General features: G+C 41.4%; 1 protein-coding gene across 3 annotated transcripts in view; it reads right to left on the reverse strand.

Moving 5' to 3' along the window:
- The window catches only part of MAPK10 (mitogen-activated protein kinase 10), a 425444-nt gene extending 413653 nt beyond the window's left edge, over positions 1-11791 (reverse strand). For all 3 annotated transcript variants that reach the window (XM_090037016.1, XM_090037015.1, XM_090037018.1), the window contains exons 1-2: positions 11737-11791; positions 11438-11526 (exon numbers count right to left, since the gene is read on the reverse strand). The gene's annotated coding sequence lies outside the window, so the exon portion shown is untranslated. The remainder of the gene's footprint in view (positions 1-11437; positions 11527-11736) is intronic.
- Positions 11792-13600: the final 1809 nt, after the last annotated feature.

The following is a 13600-nucleotide window of genomic DNA, read 5'->3' on the forward strand; positions in this document are numbered from 1 at the left end:
GCAGTAGGTTAAATCACCCCCACCACCTGGCAGCAGCCGGTGAGTGGAGGCTTTTTTTTTCCTTTCTTCCAAAGAGCCAGGAGCTGGGGCCAGGAGGAGCAGCGATTGCTGGGCCTGAAAGAGCAGGCAGGGGATGGGGCCGAATCGCCAAATCAGATTTGGGACAGTGATCCAAATCACCAAACAGAATCACTGTCCCCTGAATCCAAATACAAAGCAAATACTAGCTGCTTCACTCATCGATTCTCACAATATGCCCTGCCCGTTACATTCTCTCTGCTCTTATCTTGCTCAAAACATCAGTTCTTTTGTAAAGGTCCACAAGCTCTTGATTTTTGCCTTCTCCTTCATACCGTTTTCCTGTACTGCACCAAATATTTTCCTTAGCACCTTGTTTTCAAACAGTTGGACACTAAAAAAGACAAGTGGAAAGAGGCTGCAAGATTCACATCTGTATAGAAGGACAGGTTGAACAACTGTCCTGTGAAGCAGGATTTTAAGGTTTCTTAAGATTTTCCCTAATGCCATTATTTTATGCAGGTTCAACGGGCATATATTAGCATGGTAAATTTTTGCCTTGATTTCTTCAGTTGTTTGATTATTCTCAATGATTATTGTTACTAAATGTTTAAGTTTCACTACCTTTTCCACATTCTACACAAATACTACATGCAGAAAATCTGCATTTTCACAGGCAAATAATCAGATTTTTTATAGAAAAAAAGTGCAGCTACAGTACCAGTTACTTGATTTGCATGTGTAAGTGCCAGATTGTACCACAAGCGTGTGGCTTGCAAGAACAAGTTGCAAACCAAGATCCTGTACTCAAGAAAAATCGCTTACCTGGGTAAAGTACACGCATATTTGAGATGCCAGAGCTTTAACCTATATACATACAACATTGCAATACATTTCCAAAAGGCTGCATTAAATATCTAAAGACATGTACAAATTTAAAATTATACTGCAAAGCAAGAGCTCATCTATCATAGCTCTAGAATGTCTGCCGTATTTAGGCAATTTATAAAATAATGCTAAATGAAATAGAGCTCTCCCAATAAGCAACTCTGTGATTAGGTAAAGCATTTAGTAAAGCATCTCAGCTCTTTTGATTGGTGCCCTGCATTCTTGACCCAGACAGTGACCACAACTTTTAACACCTCTTCTGAATCCAAGATGCCAGACTTATAGAAAATATATGCTTTATAACTTTATGCAAGATGTAAGGAATGGGAGCTAGAGGTCAAAGACTCATTTGAATATCTAACTTCACATAAGTGTAGGGCTGAATAGAAACCTTGGTGGGCACTTTTAATACCAGGCCATGATGTCAAATAGATGCTGCATTGAGACAAATCTTGGTGACCTGAGTCACCAATAAAATCAGTAACATCACAGAGGGAGAGGGGAATCATTGTACTCCAAAACTAATTCTTAATATTATCTGTATCATAGGATAGAAAAAACAAAGAGGATCCTTACCCAGCAACTTTTGTGCATTAAACAATTCCATTGTATAAAGTACCACTACTACAGGTAATGAGCCTATAAAACTTGACCCGACTTGAGAGTGGCCCCATTTTATAGTACCTTAAGGATTCCATGCAAGTTGTACTTAATCATGCACTTGCTGAATCTCAAAGTACATTAAAAACATCTCAACCTTCTTAGGGAACTGCAAAACACATGTACAAGCCAGTGAAAATGTCTTCCTGTTATCAGAATATGGGTGCACCAGTTTATGGCAAACATCATCTTATCTGGAGGCTACAAACTCTAGGACTGTATGAAGCTTTCACAACAAAAATCTGAAATCATGCAAACTTTTCTGATTTGGATTTTTATTATAAACATGAACATCAGCCAAGTCAATCAAAAAGTATGTTAATACTCCAAAACCTTTTTACTGAATCAAGGCTTTGATCTCAACAAGTTTGGATCAACTGAAGTGGAAACCTTGCTCCTTGAACAATTTCAGAGTTTCTCCCTGGTTTTGGAGGTTTATTAGAAAGCTAAAAGCAAGACCCATAGTTTACAACCTCTATGGATATAAAACAGTCACAAAAAAGTTTGTAGGTGGAAATCTCTGGAACTCATACAGATACAACTGCCCACTCAGAGTTTAAGAACCCTTGACTGTACTGAAAGAATTCAGATTAATTGCCGGGAAGTATTAATATATAAGCAGGCTTACCATCAAAATGAGATGAAAGGGTTGTCTTGTTAACAAGACACAGAATAGATGAAAAAACATGAACCCTCTTCTCTCTCTCTCAAACCTATAAATGATATGGAAACCATAACACCTTACTCATTCCTGCCCAACCCCAACATTGTCATATTACTATTGGAATGTGGGGAATGCAATTCTGAACCAACAAAGTTTAGGTCCACAAATAGAATCCTATTCTCATTCAGGTCTGCCAAACCAGGATTTTTTTTACTGACAATCTGCAAAGTTTTTACTAACAACAAACTTTTTTTACTGACATATGTTTTTATTGACATACATTGGTGATACGCAAGGTGCACACAGGTACACATGCACCTCTGGAGCATGGCGGTACACTCCCTGTGAGCAGTCGCCACTCACCACCCTTCCCTTCACCAGCGACACCACCGGTGGTGTCTATGGGTGGTCCACAATCATCACTGGCTGCTGCCAGCATCTGTAGGTGGTCGCCTACCACTGGTCAACACTCAACACCCCTCCTCCTTCCACTGCCAACAGTGCTGCAGCTGCCTGCAGCAGCTCCCCACTTGTCTCCACCATGCTCCTGCCGCTGACAGTGCTGCCGCCACCTGCGGGAGCTTGTCACGCCCCCCAGCCTCTGGGGGCACATGGTATTCATGTTGACATGCATTTTATATAATGTAAATGCAACGCCAGGCCCTGGGTGAGGGGCAGATTCAAACTTAGGATTTAACACCAACCATAGGGAAAAAAAGTTTAGTTGACAGTAAAAGGTTTGCAGATTATCAGTAATAAAGAAAAAAAGAAAGAAAAAAGAAAAACCAGCTTGGGTCAGCAATCCTGCTTCACTGTAGCAATGGTTTTACACCTTGCTGTCTCCATCCCAGAGGTCCCTTGCTCACTGCTATACACTGATATCCCTGACTACACTCCACACTGTGCTGCCCCTTGCTCCTGGCCAACCCCTCTAGCCTTATCCGTACAAGCCTCACTCCTACTATCATGGCATGGATGCCCAAAGAAGGATTAGTACCTGCCTACCTGCAACCCAAGAGTGTTACAAGCAGCCAGTAGGACATAGCAGCAGCAAATGTCTAAGAGGGAGGGGGTTATGGATGCTTTGGTGGGCTACAAAGTCTTAAGAGAATGCTCCCTGCAAAAAGTGAGGCACTCCCACATAGCTGAGCAATGCCAGCTGGTCTCTCTCCAGGCTCCAGCCTCTTTCCAATGATGGAGTTTCAATCAAGCTCAGCATTGCTTTTCTTTTTTTTTTTTGGAAGACATTTGGCAACCCTACTTTCATTGAATATCAATCTGTCATCTTGAATATTTGGATTGCTACACCCCTTGTCCTAAATTTTTTTCATACTCTCTCATTTCTCTCCTAAATGAAAATGAATTTCCCAAGCTGTGTGACATTAAGCCCAGAACATATTCCTTTACAGGATGCAGGAGCCAAAAATGTCAATCAAGTTTGCAGATAACACAAAACTGGAAGGAGTTGCAAACACTTTATAGAATATAATCCAAATTCAAGGGGAAACTAGCTTAGAGAAAACATCTACTCTAACAAAGAGAACCAGAAGGTTTGAACACAGAGAAGACATACCAATTTTATAACTATAGAACAGATAACTTGTTCGGCAGCAGCATTGCCAAGAAGAATCTAGGCATTCTGGCAGATCACAAAGCCAATGCAAGTCAGCAGTATAAAAAAAAGCAATGTTAGGTTGTATAGATACTTGCAAGATATAGGAGGTGATAATCCTAGCCTCTTTGCTGCTGCTTAAGGCTCAGCTGCAATACTGGAATGCAAGCAATGAGGAAAGATATGTTTTGCTTAAAGAAAAACGGATGGGATGGGGGAGGGGGCAGGAAATAATACCAATTTTCAAATATATTTGAGAGGCTGCCATAAAGAAATGGAAATTGAAATTATATATATACACACATACATACACACATACACACATACTTCTCATTCATTCCTTCAGGGAGGACAGAGCAAGAAGCAATGGGTTTAAACTGCAGCAAAATCAGATTCAGATAAATCACGGAAACTTTCCTAATCATAAGAATAGTAAGCTGATAGGACAAGCTACTTACTGAGGCTGTGGGATCTTCATTGTGGTTTTTCAGAAGAAACTAGCTAGTTAGAAACATGCTCGAGATGACTTAGACAAAGCAAACCTTGCATCTGTGAAAGGCGTTAGATTAAATGGCCCAGAAGGGCCTCTAATTGTATCTTCTAACTATATAGCTTGTCTCCTTAGCTCAGACTAAGCTATCCCCAACTCACATGTATGATAGATGATAGTACAACATAGAATAGCTTACTTACGAGAAAGGCATTTGAGGCCATGCCAGAAGCTGTATTAAAGTCCAGGTATACCATGTCCACCAAATTTTCACTGCTTTCTCACTTAGCACCAAACTAGTTATATGCTGACAAGTGGTTTACAACAATGCTTTTAAGAGTTAAAGAATTCACACTTTTTCAGAGTAGGCATCATTCACAAAGCAAATCTGAGACAACCACCAAAATCTGACCCTCCTGAGCCTTTGCAGTTTGTACTTGTGGTACCTTTTCAGCCAGCTGCCATTCACTTCATGTGCCATTTCAGTCTGCTCAGGTGATGCTAGTCCTACAAGCTACCAAACTGATGTCTGGTAGAAGTATTCACTTGTTTCTGTTGCACACTGACTCATTTGAGGAGAAAAATAGGTTACCTAAAAAAATTTAAAATGTTTGGAGTCAGCAAAAAAAATTATATCGGACATCTCAAAAACATTAACATTTCCCTCTCCCACCACATAGCTACAATAAAACCTCGGTGGATGAATTTAGAGACACTATCAAGATAAAAAAATTGAATATTCAAAATCTTCCGTACCTACATTTTTAATGATATTAGAGATTAGTAAAGGTACACAGTCTCATTTGCTTTTCCTCACCATCGCAGCTGCTCATTTACTGGCACATCCCTCAGTCCAGATGGTGAACCTGGATGGGTCGATTTAGTACCAGTTTCACTTTCTGTTTCTAGTCACACCTGACAAAATCTGACTGCTGCTATAATCAAGAGAAAAAATAGGAATTGATGTCAAGAAAGAAGACTCATTCGCTGACTCGCACAGGCAGCTCAGAGAGACATGGAAGCAATTATTGTGAACCATGGCATAGGCTTGTGGATACCACCAAGTCCATAACACTGTATGCATATATTTTGTAGTGCTTCACAACCTTTCCAAAATTATGTTGCGTTGCCATGCCATTTGTTGCTTGTACAATCCAGCAGTCATAAGAGACAGATTTGGGAATAGGCAGCATTGAGCTATTTTGACTAAAAGTAACCATTGAAAAAGGACACATCTCTAACAGTGCCCCACACCACACTGGCATGGGGCACTGTTTTACCAAAAGAGAGCACTATTTTTAAAAAATTCCATTGCGACTCACCACAGCTTCTACTATGCTTCATCTATAGGAAATGTTTCAAAGGGGCCAACTTCACGCATGGATTGCCATGGCTGGTATCTGAGTCTGACCTGCTGTTGGTACAAATTTCTAATACTAGCCCTATACACAAAACACAGAGAGAAACAAACATGGTGTTTTATCTTTTAAAAAAGTCAGTGCACCAAAAATGGAAAGCTAAAATAGAAGAACAAGGAAAATCCTAGCCAACCTGAAACACTGACAGCAGCTCATTGTTTTGTGTGTATGGTCATAATCAGTCATGATCAGTAAACTTGGAATGTTAATTAAAAATGCTAGAAGAGTGACTTAAAAGTCATGAGATTCTTCTTTTTTTTTTTTTTAAACAATTAGAATTTGTCATTTCACTTTTGAAATTTTAGGATACACACAGGTTTGATTTGCAGGCTTTTCTCTGAAATCATGAGGACTAGGAGCTTTCATTAAAAAGTTAAAAGATTCTCACATAAACATCTGTCTCCATGACCTGGGGTTTTAAGTTAAACTTCTGATTATCACAGGTTTGGATTAAATTAAAAATATTGACAATACTAAGAACATACTTTAAGAAAGTATTTGAAGTGTTGTATACATGTGATATGAGCTGTGGAACTTTTTACCACTACTATAAAAAAAGCATCAAAATGCTTTGTTATAATTGACAAAAAGTACCCCTCCCCCCCCCCCCCCCCAAAAATGTCAAAGTCCCTTCAGTTAGGAGTTAACAAATTAACACGGGCAATTTCAAAAAAAGAACAATTCAAATGCAGAGAAGGTGGGGAGATACAGTCTGTGATAAAAAGGAGAGGGGCTCATCAGTATGTAGCCATTTATCATGTCCATATCTACTTTAGGGATTTAATACATCTGTCAGTTTGGTGTCATTGCTTATCAAAGTTTTCACTTTCATGCCTAAAAACTGGAAAGACTTCCAAATACCAAAACAGGTACCTCATGTCAAGCAGAAAGCTAATCTAGGACAGTATCAATGAGCCCACTAAGGCTGAGGCAAAGTTTTCTTTTCATTCATTCAGAACTACACACAGTTCCAAAGAGGATTTCACTCTGACTGCCCAGTGAAACAAGAATAGCCCATCAGGGTTCCTCATGAGAAGATATTTTTTCTTAACTACAGGGGAGCCCCCTTTTTTTAAACTTCAGTGCATTAGGGCAAAAATCTACCCCAACTCGCACTCCATGAGATCAACAGTGTCAACGCACAAAAATATTTGGTTCCTTAGGATGAAATCATGCCCTCTTTGATGCCAATGGTTAAGCTTCCCTTGATTTCAGTGGATACTGGATTTCAAATGAAAATCGTTTTCACTATTTATTTTCTGTGCTCTAGTGATGCCAGTGGTACCTTTGCACTATTGTTGGAGTAACATATCCCACCAGCATAGCAGTGTCATTATTCCTGCCAGTAGGGTTTTTACCAAGCTGCACAGAATCTACTTGCTTTCGCATCCCTTCATCCATAGCTGGAGCTGAGATGAACACTTTAAAGTCACAGCTAAAGGACTTTGCCAAAAATATCGTTGCTTTTTTTTTTTTTTTAAAAGGGTGGAATTGTGGGGAACAAGAAAGATCAGGGACTAGTGAACCTATGCAATTCTCTTACCTGCTACAAATTACTAACAAATAACCAGAAAAATGTCCTTAAAGCTTGCTAACAGCAGTACTACTCTCCTCAGACTAAAATTTGGTATATACAGCTCTACCCCAAGAAAGACTGTCATGATACAGCCACCCCAGGGATGGCTGTGATGTCCCTAGGGCACCGTGAACATGCCGGCTCCACCCTGTGGGCACCTACTAGTCTTGCCTGCCACATCTCGCTGGTATAAATGTGGAATCGGTAGGTTGCCCTTGGGTTGCTGCTCAGTCACAGTCCTGACAGACTCCTCTAAAACCTGTGGGTTGTTAGACTCCTTACTGGATCCCACACTCAGGAGGTGCCTTACAGTACACCCCAAGCCTTATGGGCTAGATGCATGGCTCCAACACTGCCCCTTTACCATGCCCCATGCCTCACAGATGGTATTCAAACATTGTCCCTCTGAGGCCTTAATGTAGCTCAGCCTCCTGTTGCCACTGGGCCCTTGGCCCCTACCTGCATGCCCTCACTTGCACCAGGGCTCTACATGGTAGTGTGCCCCAATAAGGCCTCCTCCCCTATAGCCTCAGTAAGGTCCACCGGTAGGAAAACAACAACATAAATATGAGCCCCTGGGCTACAACATAATGAGTAAATAATACCAATGAATGAAGGCCAGGGCCAGTTTCCCCCTCAGTCAATGTGTTCCTCTTATCCCCAGGTACTTTAGGAGCTCCTAGAGCCCATTAGTTTTACCAGCAGCTGGACAGGCAGCCTAGCATGTCCATGGAGTTTCTTTGCACAAACTCCTTCCCCCTTAGCTGCTGCCAAAGAACTGACTGCCTCTAGCCCCAGCCCAGGGGCTTATCTGTGTCCAGGGCCCTGCCTTCTTCCAGTCAGGTGATCAGGTGCAGGTGCAAGCTAATTCCCTTATTAGCCTGCTGCCTCAGCAGCTTGCACCTGTGGGGGTTCTGTCTGGCTCCTAGGGCCCTCTCTCCAGGCAGTTTTTGCCCTTAAAGGAGCAGGCACATCTTAGAGCCCTGCAACAGACTTTTTCCCCCCCCATCTTCCAAACTTCTAAAAATATGGTATTCAGTAAAGTTAAATCCAACCTCCCCCTCCCTACCTGCTATCTTGCTTTGCATCGGCATATGAACTAGTGTCTCAATATACAGGATGGAAATACAATCCCCAAAATCTGATATTACACATTAATTAAAATAAAGTTGTATTTTGTTTTCAGTCACTAACAAGGTTTCTTCATGACAATAGACTTTATGTTCCTCTGAAGGACTATTGTTCCCATAATTCTCTGCCTTCATAGATGGTGCTATAGTAAGCAACAACAACAAAAAACCCAACACATGACAGTTTGCAGCCAATACAGTGCTTTTTTTGATTAATGCTACATCTAGTCCTTTCTGGGAGGCTATTTTTCTTTCAGGGTAGCCCAGTTCATAACAGCAGACTCCAAAGAACCTGCTTAGGAAAACAAAGTATGGATGTAAGCAGGAAGCCAAATCGCATTTGTTTTGTTTTCATGGTTCAGTGAAGTGTCTCTCTTTTTCATCGTTTCCATTCGCCTGATAATACAAGCAAGCAGCAAGACATGTAGCAAAGTAATCATTTGATTTCTGAGTTATCTTTTCCACTAGGGCTACTATGAATTCAGAATGTTACAAGGATAGTGGGAGGTTTAAGAGATTTGGGATCCTCTTTCCCTTAAAAAGCACATCAATGCCTTATTTTGCTTTTACTGTTCATCAGCATGATGATTACTGTTTCTATGAACCATCATAAGAATGGTATTAATTTGCACTGTATTGTAGTTTGAGAGAGAGAGATTTAATATTCTAAATCTAGAACAAATGTTCTTAATACATTTGCCCCTGTAATTAGTTACTTAAAAACAGTATCATGCAGTATGTTAGATTAATACATAAATCCTACTTTCAAGGAGTCTGTTTTGCTCCCCCTGAAGTCAAGAAGAGTTTTGAAACAGACTGCAACCCAGCACTGGGCCCCATGACAATCCATAAGAATACCACGTTATAGAAAATTTGATAGATCTTCTACTGTTTTTGAAAGACATTTTTAATATCAAGTCACCAGTCAGCAGCTTTTTGCTTCCACACACCCCCCTACACACACACACACAATTTCTGACTCAGTTTTAGTCTTTCATTTGAAGCTACAAACATGCCAATTATGGACAGCAAAAAACACACTCATCTTTGGGGTCTGTTCACAAACAGACTCTTCTAGCACATAAATACAATGAGAGATGCCATGATTTAATATCAAGCAGGTAAGCAACATCAGGTAAATGCAGCTAAATTTTTCAGGTTAAATGCTTTTCCCCCACCTTGTTCCCTTCAGAATGGTTCCTGGCATCATAAAGCTCCCCACAAAAAGCATGCCAACAACAGACCCTGACAAATTATGCAGGCTCTGAAACAGAAGGATATGGCTATGTGTTGGTGTCAGAAAGAAAATGCTGTTTAAGGGCTGAGGTCAAATCATCCGTGTCATTCACATTTGTGCCCCTAACAGAGAATGATATTGTTCCATCCAACAAAACAGGTATTTTTATGCCACTTTTAGGAGCAGAAAAACACAGCAGGCAAGGAAATAGCAGGGAAAAGATAACACTTAACTCCAGCAGAGTTGATGTCACCGGCTACATAGTAAGGTTCTAAAGCGAAGTCAGAAGCTCATTGGGTTCCTACACTTCATTGCCCCAAGGTTTATTAGACTCCAGTGTGTTTGGATAGGGCCAACCAGTATAGCATGTGTGACCGTATCAAGCTCTCTCATCCTCCTCTTTTTTATTGGCCTTGCATTACAAAGTCTATGTCCTACAGCAGACTGATTTCAACAAGGTTCCCTGATTTGGTAAGTCATGCCATGTTAATTCATATTTTTCACTAAGCACTCCTCATCTGCGTCCTCATTTCCCTTTTTAAAAACAGTGTTTGCAAAAAAATGTTTGGTTTGTCTGTAAGCAGGTCTCTGCAAAAGTCAAGGCAATCAAATCCAAGGACGGAAGCCTGCATTGAGGATACAGTGAGGCTATGCAGCAAAAAGGACCCATGTAAACAAGCTTACAATCGCTCACAATTAATGCTAAGGACCATGCCTGTTCTGATTCGCTAGGAAAACAGCTTTCTTTTTAAGCAATACTATGGCATTCACTGTTGAAGAGAAATGCATATTATTTTTAATAAGGCCTCTTTGCAGGAGGAAAAAAAAGCAACATTAACATTTTTTGTTGCATTAGCTGAGCTGCCAGAGCCATTTGAAGATTTTTCCTGTAAAGCCAGATTGATTTCACTGCAGTCCCAAAGAAATTGTTGAATTCTCTGCTGCAAAATAATTGTTCGGTTGTGTGCTAGAAACAGTTTTCCTAAGGGATCATGCTGATTCCATAAAATATAGCAGTTTTGTGTTCAGTTCCATCTGGGAGTCATGTACTAGAGAACGCCTACCTTGAGACCGCTTCTTTAAGGAGACCTCTTTAGTCTACCTATAATTTGTACTACCACCTCCCTTCCACGTACATCCCAACAACACAATATTCTAAACACTTTTTCCTTCTTCTTTCAGCCTCTTCTACATCCCATGCCTCTAGAGGCCAATGATTTTAGCTTCTGGGTTGTAAACTTGTTTATTAATATCCATTATTTAAAAAAATATATTCACTATGTATTTTATATAGCTTTATACAGGCAGACACCCAAAACAAATATATGCTTTGCCAAATTAAAAATCAAGATGCATCTCCCTTTAAAAAAAATGAAAAAAGAGCCACAGCAGTTTCAGAGGTGATGGAGCCGAGTATAGCACTACTGTTTACATGCACCAGCTGTTAAAACACTATCACTGCTGTCCGCGCTGCTTTACCTCTGCACTGCTCTTAAAAAAAAAAACACCACACACACACACACTACCAATCACCTAAAGAGCCCAAACACAAATGCTCATATGCACAAGAATACAGGAAAATAATGGTCATCCAGCCATAAACTGCCTTCTTGCCTCTGTTAGCAGTTTACTTCATTTACCTGGCTCTCTTCCCCTCTCTCAGTTTTTTAAAATAGCAATCAATATTCATCACCCCACCCTGCAAAGGCAGGTTAGTCGCAAAATATTAGCATCAACCACCTACCATTCCGTGCCTGCGAACTAGTCTCCTTGTCCAGCCACCTTTCCCCCCAAACTGCGACCTTACGTGGTATTTTGTAACCACGTTCCAAACTGCAAAGAAGAAGAGATGGGTATTAAAAGAAATAAAATTAAATTAAATGATGGGCAGGTGAATTCAAGGCAAGCCAATGTAAAAGAAAAAAATGCATGAAATAAAAGTTCATGGGGAGGGGGGGATAAACACAGAGGGGAGCAAAGCAGGCAAAATATATGATAATAATGAAATAAAAGAGAAGAAGAAAGAGTGGCTTGCTGAATCACCTTCTTTCACTGCCTGGAAACCATTGTGCAGCGTGATGCTGGCTGTACCATTGTGGAACCTACCAGAGGAGACAGGCAGAGGGCTTGGGGAATGGGGCTGCTATGGCAACTGAAAGGAACCCACATGACGTCAAAGCACATAGAGGTCCCGGGGGGGGGGGGTTGGGAGGAGTGGAGAGAAGAGAAAAGTCTAATCTGCAGCTCCAGCTATTATATCTCCTGGTGAACCAGGGAATAGATCAGACTGCAAAGGGAAACAGAATAGCCTTCTGTAGCAGTCACCCCAGCAGCAGCGCTGGTATCTGCAATAGCAGGGAGCTAATTCATACAAAGAATAGGTAACAATCAAAAGGAATCATCCGATTCCTGGTAGTTATGACAACTCGTTTGTACTGCCTGCTGAACACACACAGAGATAAAAGCCGACAGCCCTGAAAACCACAATCAGATGGGGTTCATTCAGGCTCTCGTCTCAATGAACGCAAACAACGAGGATTTACTTTCCTTCCTTATGTAATTCCTTATGCTGTTCAGGACAAGTACAGGCCAGCACAATTGCTCAGTGAACTGAGCCCCATGGAAACTCAGGGGAAGAGGACTGTGCATTTACTCTTCATTACCAGAATTCTCTGCCCTTTTTGGGATGCTGATGATCCCAGGATTGATAACCTAGCAGCTCAAGAAAGCCAGGTGGTAGAGACACGCTACTGCAATTTGACTTCATAGAGATCCTTAGGGTTTTTGGAGCTGCCTGCTTTGGGGGTTATACAGAACGAAGACCATTAACATTTAAAATCATATATAGCTCACATCTTTCAGCAAGCAATTTTTGATTCTTATAAGCAGCAAAAGAAAAGGTGATCTTATGAAAACTGCACAAGTCTTGACTTCAGGAAGCCTTACTTCCATTTAGGGACTATAGCCAGTCTGAACAATTCCAAAAATCCTTATGTCAGCACACTAAGCCTAGAATGTTTTGTTTAAAACTGCCAAACTTCTGTCAAATCCATGGCAAGGATCTGAGAAGACCTTGCCTAGATTCCTGGCAGGTCTACCCTCGGATTGGGGACACTGGAAGTTCCCTGAAGATGCTCAGTTTAATTGATGTTTGTATCAGTTTTACCTGTGGTTCTGAGGGCCTTTTGGAGCTGCAGCAGCCATGTGGGGCCTTCTAGGGCTGATTCTGCCATGTGGAGCCTGGCTGGCAACCAAAATGTGACTCTGGGCAGCCCAACTCTGCTTTTGAGCAGCTTATGCTGTGCATGCACTGCTCTGCTTTTTATTCCATGGGGTTTTTTTGACCCCTGGATATCCATGTGGAGCGGCATATGCATGGGCAGCACTCCCTTGCAGTGCACAGGACGTGCGGTATGTGGCACCACAGATGTGTTTGCAATGCCACATACTGCACAGCCATGCTCGTCTGGACATGGGCCATGAGGTCACATGATCTTCCCTGACTAAACCATCCCAGCCAAGTATCTGTCTAGATTTCATAGATTTCATAGACATTAGGGCTGGAAGGGACCTCAGAAGATCGAGTCCAGCCCCCTGCCCAAAGGGCAGGAAGTCAGCTGGGGTCATAGGATCCCAGCAAGATAAGCATCCAATTTACTCTTGAAGGTGTTCAATGTAGGTGCTTGAACCAACTCTGGCAGGCTGTTCCAGACCTTGGGGGCTCAGACAGTAAAGAAATTCTTCCTTATGTCCAGACTGAAACAGTCTTACACTAGTTTAGTCTAACCTGGTCTTAAGAATTTCCAAGGATGGAGAATCCACAACTTCTCTAAGTAGTCTGTTCCAATGCTTGACCACCCTCATAGTTCACAGTTTGTGACCATTGTTCTTATTTCTGTCCCCTGCA

Source organism: Crocodylus siamensis, chromosome 2, assembly GCF_052110815.1.
Source record: "Crocodylus siamensis isolate JL-2025a chromosome 2, ASM5211081v1, whole genome shotgun sequence".
NCBI classification, from domain to species: domain Eukaryota; kingdom Metazoa; phylum Chordata; order Crocodylia; family Crocodylidae; genus Crocodylus; species Crocodylus siamensis.